At 38.4% G+C, this 23,692-nt stretch overlaps 1 protein-coding gene across 1 annotated transcript in view; it reads right to left on the bottom strand.

The window, feature by feature from the left end:
• ADGRV1 (adhesion G protein-coupled receptor V1) overlaps positions 1–23,692 on the bottom strand; it is a 718,949-nt gene that overhangs the window by 28,230 nt on the left and 667,027 nt on the right. The window lies entirely within an intron of this gene.

Here is a 23,692-nt window from a genome sequence, read left to right as displayed (position 1 = left end):
AGTAGCATTAAGTTTAAGAAAAACAAATATATGGGTGGGTCTTGCTTCTCTGAAAAGCAAAGATAGGAATACTTGACCATCAATTCTGAAATCACAACTGGTCACCCCATCGATGAGAGTTCTGATGCCTGTCAGGACTACTTTTCTTTACATTATTGTGGACATTTTTTTTTACAAATTTTTCTCTTGCTCCTGGCTACTTTCTTCAATGTTAGTTCATATAAGTCTAAGTTTCCTTGAATTCTTCATTTTCTTTTCCTTCGGTAAAACATTCCATTTTGTTGTTGTTCAGTCATGTCCAACTCTTTGTGAAACCATTTGGGTTTGTTTGTTTTTTTGGGGCAAAGATACTGGAGTGGTTTGCCATTTCCTTTTACTGAGGAGGAAGCTGAGACAAACAGGGTTAAGTGAATTACCCAGGGTCAACTAGCTAATAAATGGCTGAGGCTAGATTTGAAGTCAGGAAGGCAACTGGGACACCTAGCTATCCTAAGAAAGCAGGCCTTCAAGACAGGAAGATTTAGCTCTGAAGGTGGCTGTAATGCCAGTAGTCTCTTAGTTCAGGGTTTATATTGGGATGAAATGGAGTTCTTGGAAGTCACTTGAAGAGCAAACAAACAGAGCTTTAGTTTGCCCTAACACACACACACACACACACATATCCCAAGGCACTGGATGTGGTTACCCCTTTTTTCCCCACTCCTTATGGAAATGTGTCTGGTCATCGGGGCAGGATATGGTGAAGAAGAAGGTGATTCAAGGGCGTTCAGAAATCCAACAAATCAGAGGGTCCCTGATTCCATGTGACTAGGACTTTTTATGCCCTTTGATGACCAGGAAGCTGCATTAGAAGCTGGAATTAATCAGATTCCAGGAACAATTTTGTCTACTTTTAGGGAAAGCTAATCCATGGCAAGTAGGTGGTGCAGTGGATGAAGCACCAAGCCTGGAGTCAGCAAAGATTTGAGTTTAAATCCAGCCTTAGATGCTTACTAGCTGCATGACCCTGGGCAAGTCACTTAACCCCTATTTGCCTCAGTTACTCATCTGTAAAATGGGGATACACTGGAAAAAGAAATGACAAGCCATTCTAGTATCTTTGCCAAGAAAATCCTACAGTGTCCATGGGGTCACATAGAGTTGGACACAACTGAATGACTGAGCAATAACAATCTATGGCAGAAGGGAAGCAGGAGGGCTGGGCCTTGGGATGGAGGGAACCAGCTGTATGGGCTCTCAGATTGTTAGATGTTCAGTGTGACCTTTTACACCTCAGAAACTGGCAATGACTACAAATCAGAGCTTGATTTACTGCTCTATTGACTGTCTAGAATGAAGGAGAAAATGTTTTAATAATGCAGAGTAAATTTAAAGTGTGCCGTGCATGCCGTTTTCCTCCTTGGAAAGTTGGTTGTTAAACATTTACTAGCCTAACCCTGGGTTGGCCTAATGAAAGAGGAGGGAAATACTTGTAAATATCAATTATCACCCCTAGGTCCAAGTGCCATCTCTGACATAAACTATGTGATCCTGGGTAAGTCATTTAATCTCTCCCTTTTTCTGGGCAAGTCTAATCCTTTTATTTGCCAAGAAGATGCCAACCTATCTTAATAAAATTTCCTCATCCAGGAATTTCCTCTGCCATGAAATCACAGGTCCACTCCCTGTTCTACATTCACATACTTTGTTCAGCCCTTCTCCAGTTGATGAACATGTACTTTATTTCAATTTCTTTGCTACCACAGAAAGTACGGCTATATTTTTATATGTATGAAACCTTTCCCCTCTATCTTTCTTGGGATACATACTGGATAGTACAGTATAGCGACTTTTCTAGGATAATTCCAAATTGCTTTTCAGAATGGTTATATTAATTTATAGCTCCTCCTCCTGTATTCCCAGAGCCCCTTTAACCGTGACCATTTTTGTTTCTTTGGTATCTTTGCCAATCTGATGGGTTTGAAGTGAAACCTCAGAGTTGTTTTAATTGTCAGTGATCATATTATTAGTGATTTGAAGCATTCTTTCATATGGTTGTGGGTTGCTCACATCACCTTTGACCTGCCTATTCATATCCTTTGCCTGCGTACCTATTGGAGAACATTATTTATTCTTATATGTTTACATCAATTCCTTATATATCTTGAGTTCTTTTCTGCTAAAATCCCTCTCCCTGCAACCAACAGCTTCTCAACTCATTCAGGTTGCACTGATTTTGTCCACTGAAAAAGTTTTTAAAATTTTATGTAATAAGAATTGTCTTTTTCATCTTTTATGATCACCAACATCTCTCATTTGGTTAAGAAATGTCCCTCCAGCCATATTTATGCATCACTTAACTCCTCTGAACTGGTTTCCTCATCTGTAAAAGGGGGACCATTATACCTGTCTTTCAATTTCATAGAGTTTGTTATGAAGATCAAGGAAGATAACATGTGAAAGTGCTTTGAAAGCGATAATGTGCTATATGAATTATTATTTATTATTTGTTGATATTATAAAACCATTGGCCCTTGGAATGCTGTGCATTTCTTAACACCCAACTTGTACTGTGCTGGTTACATAAGAGCAACAAAGCTATTTTATCGTTTCTTACTGAACTGATGACCCTTTACATTTTTTTGCAACTATGTCAAGCTCTTGAAAATTGCCCTGCTTCCGTCACAGATAGCAAAAAAAATAAAATTTATTTGTTTTCAATTCACTGCCTACACTGATGGTCTTTTATGCTTTTTACAAAGGACTTACTGTATATTTCTAATGGTGCCTCTTTATGGCTTGCTAATTTTGACCTTTCTGCTCAGCCAGTAAAATATCTTAAATTGTGCCTTTTGTCTGCCCGTTAATTCTGTTACTTAATTTTTGGAAACAAGTCAGAATTTTCCTAGTCACTGAGATACTTAATTCCTAACCCTCCCTCCCCCCAAATGCTCTACTTCATAAGTGAAAGGAATACCATGAGGTAAGGCATTAACTCAGAAGGTGCTCAGCAACTAGAATTAAGACTAGTTCAATGGAATTGTCATTTTCCTATTATTCCTACTGTTTCCAGGATACAAGGAACAATAACATATAGTATACTTAGAGGTTTAACATTTGTAACTCTAAAGAGACCACAAGAAATTATTCAAAGATTCAAAACTACTAACTCATGCGAATCTTAATATGAAAAAACATTACTATTCTGGAACACAATTTAGAACTCTGCCCCCAGAGACCCCAACTACCCTTCAGCCCAGCAATAATACAACTAGGCCTATACCCCAAAGAGATAAAAGAAAGAGGAGAAGGACCCCTATGCACAAAAATACTTGCAACAGTTCTTTTTGTTTGCAACAAAAACCTGGAAACTAAGGGGATGCTTATCACTTGGGAACACTTGATCAAATTATGATATATGAGTGTAAAGGAATATTATTATAAAGAAATGTTGAAAAGGACAGTTCCAGAGACATCTGGGAAGACTTATATGATCTGATGCAAAGCGAAGTGAATAGAACCAGGAAAATAATTTATTCAATAACAATAATACTATAAAGACAAGTAACTTTGAAAGACTTTTAACTGATCAAAGAAGTGACCAACCATAACTCCAGAGGACCAGTGAGGATGAATTCTACCCACCTCCTGGCAAAGAGGTAAGGGACTCAAGAGGCAGAAATAAGACTTATTTTTTAGACATGATCAATGTGGGAATTTTTTGATTATACATATTTGCTACCAAGATTTTGTTTTTCTTTTTCTTTTATCAGTGTGTTGTGGGGGAAGGTGAGAAAGAAAGAAAATAAATGCTTGCTAATTAAAAAAAAAACTAAAATTCAAGTCTAAAAGCAAAATGAAATAATTAAAGGATATCCAGATGTTTCCATATGCATGCATGAATGCATGTATGTATACATACACATACAGAACCATATTTGTGTATGTGTATAAACAAAGACACATCTATAGGAAACTACTTTAAATTAGACTTGGCACCATTCCCCACATAGACAAAAATTCTCAGGGCTATTTTTCTATTAAAAATTAATTTATTAGGATATTTTAAGAGCACATGATTTATTTTAAAGTAATACTGCTTTAAGGTACACTATAACTATCACTATCCCAAAGTATATTTAATCCCATTGATTCTCTTTTCTCTAAACTGGACAGTCTGTTGGGAAAAATAAAACTAAATACTCTAAACTATGTGGGTTAATATTTTTATTTTCACAAGCAAATTACATTGTAAACAACAATAGTCACATAGCTTCTAAAAAATTCTTATGTAGAAAGGAATCTACAATTTTCATTGTACAACTAATTATTTTCACATGAACATGACCTAATTCTACTGGCAACTACAATACACAGGACAGGAATGAAATGAGACTGTCAGCCTTAAAATGATGGGGATGACAGTGATTTCTTTGAGCAATTCTCTAAGGACAGTGGATGATGGAGTAAAAGCTGGACCAGAAACCAAGACTCTTTCTTTAAAATCAGTCTCTAAGGACCTATCTGTTAAAATAACACACGTTCTTTTCCCCTCTCTTCCAGTTTTAAAGTCTAGTCTTTTGTGTTTCAGAAAGGAGACTGACTGTCTGCTGCAAATGACTTGCATGTCAGAGCTACATGCCTGTTTTTCTTAGAATCACACAAACATATAGCAAATGTTCTAAAGCTCAATGCAAAGCCTGGGGGGATGTGCACATTGCCATAGAGAAGGAAAGGAATGCTTTTGCCCCAAACACATGACAGCTGCTGGTGCTAGGCTGGGAAGAAGGAAGGGGAGGAAGGCGGTGACTGTGGAACTCTGACCTGGGAGGTGGCTCAGGTCTCCATTACAAATAGACCTGACCTCTTTAATTGTGCCAGCAACTTTCCAATACGCCAAGAGACATCTTAGAATCTCGGTAGTGCAAACTACTGACCACAACTCTGAATAAGATATACATAAAGAAGGGGAAATGAATTCCTTCTCCAGATTTCTATTTTGATCAGATCTGCTTCAGCGCCTCTGCACAAGCTATGAAGGCCCTACCAGAAGTCATCCTGCCATCCAGATCGGGATTGGACAGTGCCCAGGATTAGCAAGGGATAGAAGTAGAATTTGAACTCATGCCCCTGACTCCAGATCTAGTACTTTTCTCACTATACTATGAGGTTGTTATAAGGGTTAAATGAGATAATATGTAACAGTGAAGCCTATAAAATGCTCTACAGATGGGGGTGTGTTGGAGACAGCTCCTACCTATAAGCCAATTGTTAAATTTTCAGAGTAATCATTTACACTTTGGAAATTGGCAAATACTATGAGTTAGGGTTTGATTTATTGTTTTACTAATTGTCTAGACTTAAGAAAGTAATGGAGAAAATGTTAATAATGAAGATTAAACTCAAAGTATTATGAACACATTGTTTTTTTGGGGGGAGAGAGTCAGTTGTTAAACATTTGTCAGTATGCTCCTACCTATAGATGATTATTTTTTTAAAAATGTTTTTTTCATGTGTGTGAATGTAGGCAAGTCAATCTCTGTGGCCTCAGTTTCCTTATCTGTAAAATAAAAGAGTTGAATTAGGTGATCTCTGGGGCCCCTTTTAACTATTTATATAAATAGGAGAAAGCTGAAATGAGCAAACACCAAGTCAAAATAATAATAATTAACATTTATATAGTGCCTACTATGTGCCAAGTACCATGTGAAACACTTTTTTTTTAAACAAATATCATCTAATTTGATCCTCACAACAACTCTGGGAGGTATTTTTTTCCATTTCTTTTTAAAAATTTATTTATTTTTCATTTTCAACATTCATTTCCACAGGATTTTGAGTTACAATTTTTTCTCTCCCTGTCTTTCCCCTACTTCTACCCCCAAATAGCAAGCCTACTGAGTACCCCTTTCCCCAATCTGTTATTTCTTATATCCTCCCCCTTCACCCACCTAACTTTCTAGTAGGGCAAGATGGGTTTCTATACCCTAGTACCTGTATATATCTTATTTCCCAGTTGCATGTAAAAAAAAACCCAATTTTTAAACATTTGCTTTTAAAACTCTGAGCTTCTGATTTTTTCCCCTCCTTCCCTCCTCACTCACCCCCACTGGGAAGATAAGCAATTCAATATAGATTGTACATATGTAGTTACCCACATCATTTCCATAGTAGTTAATATTGTGAAAGACTAACAATATTTCCCTCCACCCTATCCTGCCCCCCACTTAATATATTTTCCCCTTTGACCCTATCTCTTTTCAAAAATGTTTGCTTCTAACTACCCTCTCCCCCAATCTGCCCTCCCTTCTATCTTCTCTGGGAGGTATTCTTATCCTCATTTTACAGATGAGGAAAATGTGGCAAACAGAGGATAAAAGTAACTTGCCCCGGGTCACACTGCTAGTAAATAAGTCTGTATTTGAACTCAAGTCTTCCTAACTCCAGGCTATAGTCTAAAGGAATCAGTACACTTTCCTAAATGCCTAATACCTCCAGGGAATTACCAGAGGATCTGGTACATTACCTCACTAATTTCTGTACTATTCCTCAAAGCAGGAGACAAACATTAATGTTTTCATTCCACAGATGCAAAAAAGGAAGCCACATAGCAGTTAAGCCACTTGCCAAAGGTCACATCCTCTCCACTGCAGGTGGAAACTACAGATTTCCTGGCTCTTAAGTCTCTGTCCTTGTCACGACACTTTTCAGCCTTCTTGATTTAAAGGGGGTTATGCTTACTTTGTAGAAAAAGTCCAAATGGGACTGTACAGGTACAAAGGACCAAGCAGAGGTCATGGACAAGATAAATGGTGAGTTAACTTTAAGAAAATATTCTTGCCATATATCCCAATGGAATTGTGTCATTAAAAAAATCTGCTTGAAGGTTTTAGAGAAAACACATCCAAACAGACTACTTACACGTTAGCAAAGCATCTGCTGTGTATGTATGGAACAAGACAAAAAAAAGAAAGAAGCAGAGGGATCATAAAAGCAGATGGGCGAATCAAACAGAATAGCTTTGCAACCTGATTAAAGGATGAGCAACCTTGTGCCCCAGTTCTGCAAGAACAAAGGGAAATTTCTAGAAGTGGGGATCTTAAAAGGAAAGGATATGTTCTTATGAAATGTTTAAATACATTTAAGTACCTGAATGTCATAAAATATTATTGTGCCCTAAGAAATGATGGATATGAAAGACTCAAAGAAGAATGGAAAGACTGAACTGATACTAAGTGAAATTGGACCAAGAAAGCAACATTCACAATTAAGATAACAAAATAAATGAAAAGAATAAACAAAATGAAATGGAATCCTTGGTCATCATAATGACTCATAGAAGAAGAGACAAGAAAATGTACTTTACTTTATCGTGGGGGGGCACTATGGGCATAGACTATTACAGATGCCATCAGATACAGTGGATACGTTGGCTGGTTTTGCAGAACTAATTTTTTTCCCTCATTACTTTTAAATCTTTGTTTTAAGGGATGGTTCACTAGGGAGGGAATGAGAGAGGAGATAGATTTGGAAATGAATGTGATGTAAAAACTACAGTTATAAGTTAGAATAAAAGAAAAGATGTGTTCTTCAGCTCTGGAATTTTGGATTTAGGTCTTTTCCCAAAGATACTTCTGGTTTTCATTGCTGTAGGGGTATATGATGAGAGACATGATCCCTGAAGTAACCAAGATCTAAACTGGGGGATTTTGGAGCCTCCTGAACTTAAGTATGTTTGTAACTGATGAAGTTTTTGTTTGGTTGTTTACTTTTAGTTTCATTTTTTTTCTTTTATAAGTTACAGATGCAAAAATGTCCACTGTTCGAAGCACAGTCTACATGATTGTGCTCAGGGTGACTGGTTTTGCTCACAGCTGGTCTTCTGGCCCCCTATGTCAGCAGCATTGACCCTGGGCTGGTTTTATATTCCTTCTGTTTAGCATTCAGGTGTCTTCTCTTGGTGGCTTCTGGTTTCTTTGGCAGAGTGTGTGGGTTTACGTGCTGCTGCTGGCGCTCCTTCTTGGGGCTGCTTCTCAGTTAATGGATTTTGCAGTTTTCTGCTTTTGCTCTCTCCCTGATGGACTCCCCTGGGGAGTCTCTAGTGGCTGGCTGCCAGTTCCCTTTCTGTCTTCTTGTTCCCTACAGCTCTCCACTGCTGCCGGGCTACTGAAATACTATTTCGGATGGACACTGACTTTGAGCAGCAAGTACAAATGGATTTCATGCCAATGACAGATTCTAAGGCTCCTCTGTGGTTTCTCCTGTATCATATGTGCAGGATCTTAGGTTTATAGTAAGCACATATACAGCTGTATCCAATTTAAATGAATTGATATTTTTCTTATTTAAAAAACTAAATGAAAATTTTTTTCAATGAACATAAAATCTGTTTTCTCTCTTCCCCATCACCCTCCTACCCTACCTACTAGCTCCCCTTGAAAGAGAAAAATGAAAACTAAAGCCTTTATAACAAATATAAGTAGTTAAGCAGAATAAATTCCCAAGATTCCCCCTCTTTCTCTCAGGAGGTGTTAGAATGCTTTTGCTCTTTGGTCTTTTGGAATAATGGTTGGTTACTGCGTTGATTAAAATTCTCAAGTCTTTCAAAGTTGTTTGTCTTTAAGATGTTATGGTTAATTCTTATATTAATTATTATTATGGTTAATGTTATACATTGTTCTGGTTCTGCTCACTTCTCTCTGCATCAGTTTATACAAGTCTTCTCAAGTTTCTCTGAAACTATTCCCTTCATCATTTCTTATAGCACAATAATACTCCAGTATAGATTTATTTGGGGGCAGTTGAGTGGTAAAGTGGATAGAGCATCAGGCCTGGTATCAGGAAGACCTAACACTTGTAGCCTCAGACATTTAGTAACTGAAAGAAAGAAAACCCCAAAGGGGATCACAAAGAGTCCAACCTGACTGAACAACAGATTTATTTACCATTCGTTTGATTTACTCAGTCATTTCCCAATTGATGATAATCTTGTTAATTTCTGGTTCTTTGCCAGACACAAAAAGAGCCATTATAAATACTTAAATACATAAAGGTCCTTTTCCTCTTTATCTGAACTCTTTGGAAATCAGGTCTAATAGTGGCATTGTTGAATCAAAGGGTATACACAGTTTAGTGACTTTGGGGCCTTAGTTCCAGATGGCTTTCCAGAATGGCTGGAAAAATTCACAGCTCCATCAACTGTGCATTAACATTCCTATTTTCCCACAGCCCCTCCAACATTTGTCATTATCCTTTTTTGTCAACTTTGTCAATCTGATGGGTGTGAGGTACAACCTCAGAATAGCTTTAATTAGCATTTCACTAACTTTAATGATCTGGAGTGGGTTTTTTAAAATTATGGTTTTTCTCATTCTTTATATTCAAAGATGCTGTTATGATAGAAAGAACACTGAATCACAGTCAAAAGACTCAATTTCTTTTTCTATTCTCTCATTAACTTGTCAGGTGGTTTTAGACCAATAATTTTACTCTCTTGTGCCTATGTTTCTTCTGTAAAATGAAAAGGTTGGTCACTGGAGAATCTTTTTTCACTTTAACATTCAGAGACAGGGTTATGCAAATACCAAAATCTAAAGTCCATAGTTTAAAAATGAAGAAAGTAAAAAGAATAAATCTGATCAATAGTAACTTCTAAATATGTCTTTAGTTACTAGAAATATAATAATAAAAATGAATCTCCTGGAGATGAGCAGGGAACTATCTAATAACCTTTTATATTATTCCTCAAATTCCTTCCCCCCCTTTTAAAAAAATGACAATGTCACAACTTCACTAGATTGAAGGAAGCCTATTCTTGGAGCAAGGGGATCTACAAGAAGTTGACATTCAATTCAATTAAACGTTTATTGGGCATTTAGTTTATCTAAAGCATTATGCTATGTGCCAGGGATACACCCCCCCCCCCAAAATCAAAACAAAACAGAAAGAGTCCTCGCCCTCAGGGGAATTATATTCTACAATATATTCACAGGGAAATAAATTTGAGAAAGGAAAGAGTAGTAAAAGAATATTAAGAGCTAGGGGGAACAGGAAAGGTTTCCCCACAAGGAGGTAGGTAGCAGCTAAGTTGGGATATGAAGGAAATGAAGGATTCTAAGATGGTGAGGTAAGGAAGAAGAATGTTTCAGGCATGTACAGAGTCACACAGGTGGGATCTGAAATGCCAAGTTCAGAGAACAGCAAGTCAGTCAGTTTGATTGAATTTTAGAGAGCTTGATGAGGAGTGCAAATGAAACATGTCTTGAAAGAGAGGCTGGAGACAGATTATGAAGGGCTCTAAATGGTAAACTAAGGAGTTTGCATTTTTCCCAGACGCATTAATTCCTGCACAGGAGAAGTGGCACATGCAGAACTGTGCTTTGGGAGAAGTATTTGGCAGCTGTGTACAGGATAGATTGGAAAAAGAGGGAATAGAAACTGGGTGATCAGTTAGGAAACTATGGTAAAGCCCAGGGGGCTTCAAGACATTTTTCATCTAAACCATATGTAATGTTTTCAGTGTTTTCATAGGTTTGGGTTTTGACAGATGTGTGTTTGAATTTTTAAATATCATATACACTAGAAATGGTGCAGGACTGATTTTAAAAAAAATTAGCGAAAAGGCTATCCCTTGATAGCTTCTTTTAAACAAATAATTATCTTAAGAGTCATAACATTCTCCCTTACATACAGCTACTCTTCTCAATTTAGGCCTGTTTTCCTTTTTTTTTTTTCCTGCAGGCCCTAGACTTCAGGACCATTATTGGGTTATTTCTCAGGTTTCTCATCTTAAACATATATAAACCCAATTCCTTTTGCTCTACTCATAGGTCTGACTGTGCCCACCTTCCACATTATGTGAGGAAACATAGTGTTCCCTATGCTTCTGTTAAGTTTCTCTGCACAAGCCTGGAAGCAGTAGTGACACCCACAAAGCCAAGGGCAGGCGATATATGCACTGAGGATGGAAGGGCCTACAAATCACAAGCTGCCTTCTGTGGTTGTGGTGGTATGGAACGAGAGCAGAAGAGAATGTATTTTATTGGCTATGAACAACAGTGTCGTGTAAATCAGTGTTAATATTGTGATTGAATATTTATTCAATATTCAGAGTAAATTGCACAAAATATATAAAAAATATGACCCAATCTATGTGAAAATTATGCTAAATAGAAGCGTGCCCTCTCTCCTCCTCTGAAGGCTACGATAAATCCAAATTGTGCCATAAGGAATAACCAGAAAGCCGACTGCTGAGGTTATCTGCCACAAAGTATTGCTACCCAGTAGCAAACAGGTACCTTCTTTGATGAAACTACTTTAACTGTTTTAAAACCTTTTTTAAAGTTTTCTATTTAAAGATGGTGTTTAAAGTAGAAAACAGCACTTAAAAAGTTTTATTCCTAAGTTTTACCTTCCATTTTATTTTTAAAAATCTAATGCTTATTTTTCTCTTCCCCCCTTATTTAAAAGGAACAATGAAAACCCAAACTCTTGTAACAAATTTGCATAGTCAAATATAATGGGGGTCTACTGCATGTGCCAATCCTATCAGCTTGCTATGATGACATCTCTGCATGGAGGGCACCAGGGAGCTACTTCTGGAGAATCATGATGATTAGCACATGCAAGGAAATTCTGTAACTGGTTTCAGGTTGGCCTACCATGCAGTTGGGAGGAGATCTTTTCCCTTGGCTGTGTAGCCAGAACTGTTGGCATCTTTGAAAAGACTTCCATACTCTCTGGCTGTCTTTTTGCTGCATTTACATCCTAGGGAGGGGGTGGGGATTGCTTTACTCATAGCTTCTAGTGCTGGGAGCTGAGTCTTTGATCTTGGTAGCTTCAGAGACCAGAAGAATAAGCCATAGGAATCTGGGAGTTGGAATGCAGGTTGTATTATGCAGCCAGTGTAGCACTGATTCCCAAGGAATAAGGAGCAAGGAGTGAGTCTTCTAGATGACCTTCTGGACCCCAGCCCAGTGGAAGGACTCTTCTAGTATCAGTGTTACCTTTGAAAGTAAACTTGGTGGTTCTAATGCTATGGAAAACTGAGCTATGGGCCTAATTTCTACTCCAAGGTGTTGGGGAAAATATTTGAACTTTGTTCTTGCTATATCTTTGAAGCAAACGTTCTTTTGTAAGAGCTACCTGATGTTTTGTGGTAAAATGGATGGAGAATGGGGTGAGGAACACAGTCAGTCAGTGGGGGCTTATGCTGATACAGAGGAAAGAGACACCCCAGCACTCTCAGAGCATCCAGAAACCTGAGGTGGGAGGGGGAAAGATGCAACAGGTGTGACCCTGAGAGAGTAAGGCCGTAGTATACATGTTACAGAAACAAAACAAATTCCCACATTGACCATATTCAAAAATGTACATTTCATTCTGCATATTGAGTACATCACCTCTGTCAGTTCTTGGGAATCCTGTTAAATGGAGTCTTAAATCTTCTTTGGATATAAATGAAGAATTTCATTACTATGTCAGTAACTAAACACTAAAAGAGGCTATCAGCTGGTCCTTTCTTAATAAAAACTTGCTGGTCTTAGAGATTATAAATAATATAACATATTTATTTAAAACCACACCTACCCTGCCTTGGCCACTTTCTAGCTATGTGACCTTGGACTCTGTCCCTTCTCTAGGCCTCAGTTTCTTTCATCTATAAAATAAGGGTTGGACTGGATGGCCTTTGCTTCCACCTCCAGATTGACGGGATTTGGATCCCATGAAGATGCAGCAATATCACAGGTGGCTTAGATGGAGAGTTGTGGGTTTGGGGGCTGACTAGGTGAACTTAGGTTCCTACCTAGATCTATGAGGAGAGAATTCTCCTCGAACTAACAGGGCTGTGATACTATCACAATGCCTGACATATACTAAGTGATTAATCCTTATTCATTCATAAACAGGGAGAAAAGAACTTAAAAAGAAAAAAAAACACACTGGATATTAGACAATTCTCTGCTTAATTTTAAATATTTGAAAAATGAATTTTTCTTTAATTGATTTTACCAGATAATTTTACCAGAACCTTTCTAAGCCTTAGCTGTAAGCTTCATGACCCATCTCCTAGACCTCCTCCTGCTCATTTTAAAAAATCTGTACCTTTATTTTCACAAATGAAGATAACTCCATTTAAAGAAACTCCTTCTAACAATAAGTCTGGCAATTGTTCACTGCTAATAATTTAAGAGAGTTGTGTAGGGTGCTGAGAAGATACGTGACTTGTTTAGGATCATAAATCTAGTATGTGTCAGAGACTGGGCTTCAATTTAACTCTTCCTGACTCTGCTTTGTCATGGTGACTTTCATGCCCATGTTACCTCCTCATTAAGCCTTTTCCTCTCTTGACTCTCCCAATTCTGCTTCACCCCTTTTTAGCCCAATCTATGCTACTACGATCTTTAAAATAGTTCCTTCTACTCCTTAACATTCTGGATTTTTCAGCTACTACGTCTTTTACTCCTCATTTTAAGTGAAACCTGGCTTACCTCTGCAGGCCTCACACTCTTTGTAGACCTCTGCATTAGAAGCCATTTCCCTAGACTCACGAGGCTTGGGGTAAGTATCGGCCTCGTTCCCTGCTCTGGCTTCCAGGCCATTTCTATACTTCCATCCTGCAATAATCTTTCTTTTAAATCCGTGCTACTGCTTTATGACCTTCCTTCCTTGTTGTGGTCATCTGCTGATTCATGTTTTTGGGGTTTTTTTTAAAGGATTTTAGCACCTAGACCTCCATTTGCCTCTTCACCACCATTCCCCTGACAGCATCCTCAGAGATTTTAACATTAATGTTGATGACCCCTGACCACACAATTTCTCAACCACTTCAATTTTAATGACCATTTTCTGCACTTAGCTTTAGCCCTACATTGGCATAGCCATGTCACTGTCTGACAGAATCACATCATGTCCAAGATCCTGAACTTGGGAATTCCACGACCTTTTCTCCTTCCATATTTTTCAGGGAAAGTCAGGTTATTGCTTTCATCAGGACCACCAATTTCTGGACCCCTTCCTGTTCTTTCAGTCTGTCTCCATTACATTGGATTTATTTGACTTCATATTTGTTTTGCCCCAAGGTCTTCCATTTTAATAATTTATCAGCCACTGGTAAGGCAAATCCCTTCTTCTTTTGATTTATCATGCACAGAAGACATGGGTTTCAGGTCTTTCATTTTATCTCTTACATGCTACAAGTGAATAAATGGACAACTTTTTATTTTCCTACCTAGACGTATCTGTCATAGTTCATTTCTACTCCTGTATTTGAGACAGTGGGGAAGTTAGGTGGTGCAGTGGGTAGAGCACTGGACTTGGAGTCAGGAAGATCTGAGCTAAAATCTGACCTCAGACACTTACAGCTGTCTGACCCTAGGAAGGTCACTTCACCCTATTTGCCTCAGTTTCCTCATTTATAAAATGAACTGGAAAGATAAATAGCAAACCACTCCATTATCTTTGCCAAGAAAACTACAAATGGGGTCACGAAGAATCAGACAAAACTGAATGACAACAATAATTTTTGACAATCTCTTGACAAGGGAGATCTCTTAAAACAGGGAAGAATCATGTTCATTGTGATAAAAGTGCTTTCTATGCAGCAGAAGAAATGATACCCAAGAGATAATTCAAAGTATAATTAAACCTGAGATATTTAGACCAAGAGTGATGTCATAAAATCATTACAAGCCTGAATTACAGAACTTTTTTCAAGCCAATAATTTAGATGTAAGTGTTACTCAGGCAGCTGTCACTCTGTTCCTGACCAGTTTTAGCATCCCTACTACATTCGACTTGTTAGGATTGACTGAGTGTAGATATTTTAACACCTTTAGTTGAAAGGTGTGGCCTGTGGCCTTTTTACATGTTTTTATGTGTGTACTCTATCCTAGGAAAAGACAAACAAAATTCTTGTAGCTAAAGTTGAATATTAGGAAACAATAACCAAAAGTCTCGAAAATTGGTTCTATCATTCACCTGCTTATTTTTCCTGTCAGTGTTCCCGGAAAACTCGAATAGAAAATGTTCAAATACCATTTAGATCACTGTTGCACATTAAGGTCCTGGAAAGCTACTGGTTTTTATAATACAAAGATTTCTGATGCTGTGGACATAATTTGTTGTACGTGTATATTGGCTTGAAGAAATTTAATAGGGATGTGGTTTTAAACAGTTCAGCTGTGTCTCATTTTCTTTTTTTTTTTTTAATAATTTTTAATAGCTCATGTCCTTAAGGTGTTTTTTGTTTTTAATATTTTGCTTTTTGGAGGGCAATTGGGGTGAAGTGACCTGACCAGGGTCACACGGCTAGTGTTAAGTATCTGAGGCCAGATTTGAACTCAGGTCCTCCTGACTCCAGGATTGGTGCTCTATTCACTGTGCCACCCAGCCGTCCCAATGTGTCTCACTTTTCATGACCCTTTCTGGGGCTTTTTTTTTTGCAAAGATACTGGAGTTTTTGTCATTTCCTTCTCCAGCTGATTTGACTGACGAGGAAATTGAAGCAAATAGGGTAAAGTGACTTGCCCAGGGACACACAGCCAGTGTCTGAAGTCAGATTTGAACTTAGAAGGAAGAATCTTCCTGACTCCAGGCCCCTGGTGCTCTACCAACTGCACCAACTAGCTACTGTATGGTTTTAGTGAGAGTTTAAAGCAGGACTTCACCATCTCAACTGGCCTTTCATTTAGTCCATAACCTTTCCCACAAGCTCTTTTCATGAGGGACCAAGGAATGGTGCTTACATCTTAACCTTGTACCACTGTTTCAACCTGGCTAGCTGAATTTTGTGTTCTTCAAAATGAGCAGGAGATTTGGAGTCTGAAGTTCTCAGTTCAAATTCCAGTCCTGCCAATTATTACCTCCTACCTGTGGGAATTCTTCTAACCTCTTTGGGATTCATTTTCCTCATCTGAAAAATGAGGGGATGGGACTAGGTCTCGAAGGTCTTTTCCAGCCCTAAATACATAATATTGTAATTCTGGCTAGGGGAGAAGTGAGAGGAAAGGGATAAAGGGATTTGTTTATTTTTTTTTTACACAAAAACATTTGTAGCACTATAACAGAGAAGAAGGAAGCTGGTGGTATAGTGGATTTCTAAAACAGTAGTATTCAGTTGGTCATAATCAATTAACTTTTTTAAATGCACTTCACTGACCTTTCCACAGCAGGGATATAGTTAATGAATTATTCATTCAGAACTAATTTTATGGGATCTACAAATATGTATTTCTTCCTGTTTGTTATGTGTGCTTCTCAAAGTATGTCATTGTGCATTTTCCAACCCCAAAGTGCTATTTTCAGTATATCTGTTCCTTCAATAAATCTGGGTTTTTTCTGTGTCAATAAAAATCCTTAGACTCTGACTTAATCCTCATCTATTGCTAATTTATTGCCATGCAAGTTATCCAGAGTTAATGAACATTCCAGAGAAAGTAATGAAACTTAACGATTAAGGGACAGACAGAAGGAAAACAAAGATTATGCATGTCAAGAAGGATAAGGACAGACTATGACAGACTATCAGGAAGGAGGGGATGGACAATGGCACCAAGAGTTATGCTGCAGAAATGTAAGGTGAATGGGGCAGTATGGAATAGAGAAAGAATACTGGAGTTGGAGTCAAAAGACCTAGTTTGAATATCACTTCCTTTATTGTCTGACCAATGGCAAGTTGTTACCCCTCAAGGCCTCAGACTGGAGATAATTTTATATATGTATGTACATATGCATATATGTATGTATATACACACATGTATATTACACATATATAATTATGTATACCTTGAATAGAGATAATTATGTATCTTTTAACTACTTCATAGTTATCAGGTAGGTGCTTAAAGCACTTAAAATGTCAATGGACTCAATTAAAAAGTCACTTTGACCTTAAGAACAGAAGTTTCAATAGTATGACAGAGATTCAGAATCAGTTTCAAAATGCCTCACAAACCACTTCTGTATTTACAGTGTGTATGTGTCTGTGTTCAGTTTACATACACATGTTATACAATCCTTAAGGAAGAGTGCCTCAAGCCTCGGGAATTCTCTGACTCAGAGAAGACCAGCCATGTTGGTAACCATACATTAGAGAAGAAGGTGGGGACAGAGCCTCCATATGCTCCATCCACTCGATTCATCTAAAGAGCTCTTCTAATCTGCAGCAAAGCTCCCCTGCTTTCAGGCTGAGACTCTGAAGCAATCTGCGTGATGGATATAGCCACCCAAGCATGGTTGTTGCCATGATTTATCTCTGAGAGTCCTATTCTAAACTCATTCATGCAAGCTTTGCATTCTCCTGTGAGCCAGAAAGGTCAATTGAGGGCCTCTAAATATCATCTAACACCAAGAGCTATTCTGATGAAAGTTAAATTTTTGGTGACCATGGGTTATTTATGTCACTTGCCTAAGCCAGCCAGTTAAAACATAGATCTATCTCCCAGTTTTCAAAATCTATTGGAGATATCCAATATCCAGGAGAAATAAAATGAAACACACAAGTAAAACCCCCCAAACCAGAGAAACCTTTGTGAAAATGTTCACTATGCTGTGGTTAATGATAATTTACATAAAGGAAACTTAATCAGGATAATCTCATTTTAGCTACTTTCTCAAGATGTACGAACTCCTAAACAGCAATAACACGAATGCAAACTTTGATTAGACTTATTATTTTCCACTTTGTTGAACTCTCTGACAGTAACACCTACAATAGCATCATTTACGCACCAAAGACATTAGATGGGATTCTTTATTGAATGTGGCAAAACAGCAAGTTCTGGGAAGTCTTCAGCAGAATGAGGACTGCTCAGAAATTTTGCACTCCCCTGAGAAACAGTGTTTGCAGAATCCACATGAAAAAAGAAAGCTATAAAAGCTTAAAATATCAAGAACCTTCGATGTAAATCATAGGCACCTTGCTATTTTGGATAGAATATCTTCTGTGATTTGAGGCTGGAGAGACATATATTTGTTTTTGCTCAATGACAATAGTAATGGTAGCAGTTCAGATTTGCATAACTCCTTCATTGACAAAGAACTTTACAAGTATCATGTTGTTGTTGTTGAGTTTTTTTCCAGTTGTGTTTGATGTTTTGTGATCCTCACTTGGGGTTTCACTGGCAAAAGATCCTGGAGTGATTTGTTATTTCCTTTTCCAGTTCATTTCAGAGACGAGGAGCTGAGGCAAACAGGGGTAAGTGACTTGTGCAGGATCACACAGCTAGTAAGTGTCTGAGGCCAGATTTGCACGCAGGAAGATGAGCCTGTCTGACTGCAGGCCCAGAGCTCTTTCTAATTTGCCACCTAGTTGCCCTAAGTATCATTCATTATGCATATTTTAAAAAGATGAGGCTTAGGAAGGTCAAGTGATTTTGCTCAATGTCACATAGATCATGAATGTCAAAATCAGGACTTAAACCCAAGAACCAAGGTTAAGACTTGGACCACAAATCCAAGGCCATTGTTCTTTCTACTATGCCATGGCTGCTTCAGAGATCAAGTGTCTAATCTGTTTCTTGGATTGATTATTCATTAGTGAAATAAGAATTTCTATAGTATGTATGGTTTCTCTATTGCATAAAAATAACATTTTGCTATCATAAATGTTTGAACTTATAGAAATGTTGAATATTTAAAACTTTATTGATGTTTTGTGAACATAATGATGAATTTGCAAAAGATAGTTTTTACTGTAGAACTTATTTTTATAACTTAATAACATGGACAGATTTCCATGAGCAAGAATATTGAGTGGGTAGTAACTTGCTACTCTAGAGTTTTTCTAGTCATGTTTTCTATGTATCTAAGGCTTCCAATATTTGGAATATTATCCATTCAATTTGGTGTATCTAGAATGCTAAATTTTAATTTAATAAAACTTCTATCCTATCATTTCTTAGAAAGCTCTTACAAACATTATTATTTGCCTTCATTACTTTATGGAAATTATTAAGTACTTGTATGTAAGGCATCATGCTTGGCTGTCTACAGAAAAAGACAATGGACAGGAATTTCTTCCTTCCCATTATTCCTTAAGGAAAGAAGGAAGACAAACAGATGATGGATATGTCATCTAACTTTGTCTAAGATATTTTTGTCAAGATATTTTCTCTCATTAAAATAATTCATCAGTTCATTCAACAAATTTTTAGTAAATCCCTATTATGTGTAAGGTACATAATAAGTAGCCTTAGGTACTTAAGCAGATAAGAAGATATGGAAACATATATATATGTATATATATATGTGTGTGTGTGTATATACATACATATATATTTGGGTAACATAGTACCAACTCTTAAGGAGTTTATATAGTATAGTGTGAGATGTAAGAGATAAACATGAAAGGCTCAAAATAAGGGGTGTTTGATATAGAAAATCAGTTAGGGAATCTGGATCACTTCCAGCTGTAATAATCAAGAGGGCATGGATAAAGGGGTATTGCTGCCCTTCACCTATTCTCTCCAGTCAAGCGGACTCTGCCTTAGTACAAGTGGCTTCCTATATCTGGACTATGCTCTTTCCTTATCTTTCCACTTCATTGAATCCTTAGCCTCATTCAAAGCACAGAATAGGTACAACCTCCTACCATCCCTAAAGAGATAAGAGATGATAAGAAAACCTAGAAAGATCTAGAAGTGAAACAAGATTCTCTTGCAAAAGGAGAGAATATCAAAAGACTCTGGGAAATATATGCATGACAGCTGACATCTGGAGTTAGGGAGCAAGCTCAACACAAGCCAGAGCAAGGGTTCCAATCCTTCTCATAAGAGTTATCAAATCCATCTGGTGAAGAGCTCTTTAAGTCCTGGATGGGATATGCTACAGAGACATTGCGGATGGAAGAGGTGACTGAAGCAGAGAAACAGAGGAGCCTAATGAACTAACATTTGATCTGGTATGTGATCTGAAATCAGAGTGCTACAATTCCACTGTAGGTGCTATCACTTATCCCTATTTTATAGAGTTTAAGTGACTTGTCCAAGGTCACCCAGCTAGTAAATGTCTGAGGTAAGATTCAAATTCGGGTCTTCCTGAATACAAAGCCAGCACTCTATTCAATTATATTGTGCCACCTGAGAATAGTTTCAGAAGGATGTCCTTTCTGAGGTGGAGGGTCTCCAGAATCTTTTTGAGGGAAATTTGATAGTAGTATCGTCAAAAGCACACATTCCCTATGTGCTTTTCATAACTGTGGTAGAGAAAAAAATCTGATATTTGGATGTGTGTGGAACAGACTTTGAATAAGAGAACTAAGGTCATTAGGACACTCTGCCATGAATTTAAGAATCCTTGAATTATTCATGAGTTAGTCAGTGGTTCTCATTTGCAGTGGCTACTATCATCCACTTTTGGCAGAGGAAGACAACCTTCATATGCCCAGCAGGATTCCAGCACTACCGACTATTCCAAGTAACCTTGGGGGAAAATCTGCCATTTTCCACACAATTAGAGAGAAAGTGATTGGAGATATGAAATACTTGGAAGTGTTGGTATATGTAGATGACCTCATTTTCTTTGGAAGATGTCGGAACAATATGATAAAAGATTAAGTAAAATGTTAGATTGGTTAGGAACTCATTTGAAGCTTTGTCAATTAACCCGTTCCAGGTTTATGCAGTCTCCAAGTATGTGGGTCACATAGTGCCTCATCAGGGAGTGAGTGAGTACAAATGGAGAAGAGATGGAAGTGTTTGCCAGCTGGCCAGAGAATATCTATTAACTAAATACTTTCGTAGGATTTGGTGGCGGTTATGGAAAATTTGTCAAGAATTATGTTATCATCTGTGAGCTATTCAGTGATCTGATTTATGGGTACACAGTTGGGAAAGGACAATCTGGACTGACCCTGTTTGCACTATTTGGAGATGGCTGGGATGAGAAGTGTAAATGAACTTTTAAGGACTTGGTCAGTTGCCCATTACAAAAGTACTGGTTTACACAGAGCCAGTAAAACCTTTTTTCTTCCATAGTGATGGAAACCTGGAAGACTGGAGAGTAGTCTTGTACCAAGAGAGCAATAATGACCAGAAACCCATTACTTTTGTCAGTAGAGCCTTGCTGATAATGAGACTTTATTCCAAACCTAAATTGGGAGTTTGGGACTTTAAAGTGGACAGTCACTGAAAAGTTCTGAGACTATGTATATGGAGCCCAATCCCTGTTGACTCACAACAATTCACTGATTCACACTGTGTTGGACACTGCTTGTCAGAATTGATAAAGGTATTAACCTTTATTAAACCTATAAGTTTAACGTGAACTATAGGCCAGAGAAGACATCAATGCAGCTTCTCTAACCTGTAGGCCAGGTACGTCCAACGTTATAGTGATATACAGAGAAGGAATGCGATCTGTGACATACAGAGAGATGGAACTTGATGATCTTATTAGTTCCCATGGGTTCAATTATCATCTCTACACAGAGAATTCCCATGTCTATATATACAGCCCTAATTTCCCACACCATCATATACATTTTGTACACCTCAGATTGGATGCCCCACAGACCTCTCAAACTCAACACGTCCAAAGAAGGACTCATTATCTTTCTATCCCTGAATCCCCACTCTTCCCAATACCCCTGGCAGGTTGGACTCCCTCCACCCCACTCCCATGCTTCTAAGAGATTAGAGCGCAAACTGTGCCATTCAGTCAATCAAACATCTGTTAAGTACATACTATGGTCTAGGTATTGTGTTAATCACTGGAGTGTACAAAGAAAGGCAAGACAGTCCATTCTTTCAAGGAGCTCACAGTTTAATGGTGGGGAGGAGAGGGGGAGATACACAAAAACAAGCTATATATAGGATAAATGGGAAATAATCAACAGGGGGAATGAAGGAACTAGAATTAATGGGGATAGAGAAAAGCTTCCTGTAGAAGGTCAGATTTTAGCTGGGATTGAAAGGAAATCAATGAAGCCTGGAGGCAGTTAGCATGCAAAAATTCTGGGCATGGAGAAAATGCTTAGAGTTGGGAGATGCAGTTTCTTGTTGGAGGTACAGAAAGAAGGCCAGTTTCACTGGACTACAGCATATGTGGACAGTGGTGGGAAGTAAGGTATATGAAAAGTGGAAAAGGATGGTGGTGGGGAGCCAGGTGACAGAGGGTTTTTAATGCCAGATAGAGGATATCATATTTAAATTTATATTTCATTCATCAAGAAGAGAACAATGTGAGTATGCCCTGTGTCCTTAAGAATTATTCCTTGAGGATAACCGTGTTTTAGGCCCTCAGCTTTGTTGACCCTTCTGGCCTGGAAATTTAAGCTTCCTCTAAGTTCTATTAGAGAATCTCTTCAAAACTCAGTTTGCCTTTAAAGTATTCTGGAGGAATTGAAAATTTGGGGATGGAGAAAGATTTTTTCTCCTATTAGAAAAGGACCAATTTAGAAGAATTAGTTATACTCAATCCTTGCTGGGATATCCATGAACACCTTTGTATTATTACTGGTCATCAAAAACCTACTGCCTTGGGGAAGCCTACTGAAGGAAGGGCCTTGCCAGGTTTAAGGGAGTCATATTTGTGTAAACCGGTTTTTCATGTTTTTTTGGACATGACAATACAGTGGATTAGTTCCTAGCAGTGGTAGCAGCCAAATGCCCATGGCCAGTGACTAAGACGACTTGAGGGATCCGAGCAGTGAACAGTGGAAACAAAGGCACATCCCTGGAATTTTAGGATCATCTGACAACTATGCTGAAGAAACCATATGAGTTTGTTTGCTTTTGGTTTGGCCTTTCAGAGTCCAATTGGGATTCTGCCACGTGGATTTTCTTAGGATTCTTTGGTGCAAGTTATTAGGGGAGGCACTCAAAAGGATAATGATAAAGCGTCCCCAGGAATTCAGAGACATTTTTGGAATTGGAGATAGGTATGGACAGATGTGCCAATAATAGCCCCATTGAATTAGCTAAGGTGCTGTATGGGAATAGAGCCTCCACTCTCACCCCTGAACTATATTTTATGAACTCTAATTCTCTGTCTGGGGCTTCTAGCAGAGTGTTGCTCAGGCTGAGGCAACACTTTCCCAGCACAGAGCAGAAGGTCTCAGGCTCTCCCACGGGTAGTTCTGCCTCGGCACAGGTGACTACAGTTGACTCTACAGACTAGAAAGCAAGCAGTGACACAGGCCCCATTTGCAATGACCAGGAGCAGTGGGAAAAAAATCCAGGTCTCATCAGGGGACTGGGCAGAGACATGAGATTGTGAGATTGAGCCAGATGGCCAGGGGGCAGTGAGAAGAGACAGGCCCCAGGGATAGCGGACAGCAGCAGACAGTGGACGCTAGTAGTGTCAGGCAGCAGAGGGCTGTAGGTAGAGACATGGGCCCTGAGGTAGTGGGCAGTGGATTAGTTCCTAGCAGCGGTAGCAGCCAAGAGGCAGAAGAATGGGTACCAGTAATTGCAGTGGCAAAAGACAGGCCCACTGTAGCCTAGTGATTACTGTAATGCAAAGCTGATCATCCCCTCCATATTGCTAGCAATACAACACCTGGTGACTATCATACAATTCCTCTGTATGTAGTCCCTCAGAGGCCTCTCATGGGGCAAAAATTTTGTATTTCCTTCCCCTCTTGGTCAGTGGAACAGGAAACACTAAGTGGATGGTGGTACAGGGTACTTCTCCCTGACCTGTAAGAAATGTCTTCATCTTTGCTGTAGCCTGGATGTCCCTGGTGTTCCTCCAGCTTTTGGTCACTCTTACC

This window comes from Petaurus breviceps, unplaced genomic scaffold (genome assembly GCF_028583685.1).
Source record: "Petaurus breviceps papuanus isolate PSGF00001 unplaced genomic scaffold, PetGlider_PUasm1.0 175, whole genome shotgun sequence".
In the NCBI taxonomy this organism is placed as follows: domain Eukaryota; kingdom Metazoa; phylum Chordata; class Mammalia; order Diprotodontia; family Petauridae; genus Petaurus; species Petaurus breviceps.
This window is presented reverse-complemented; position numbering and strand designations above follow the sequence as displayed.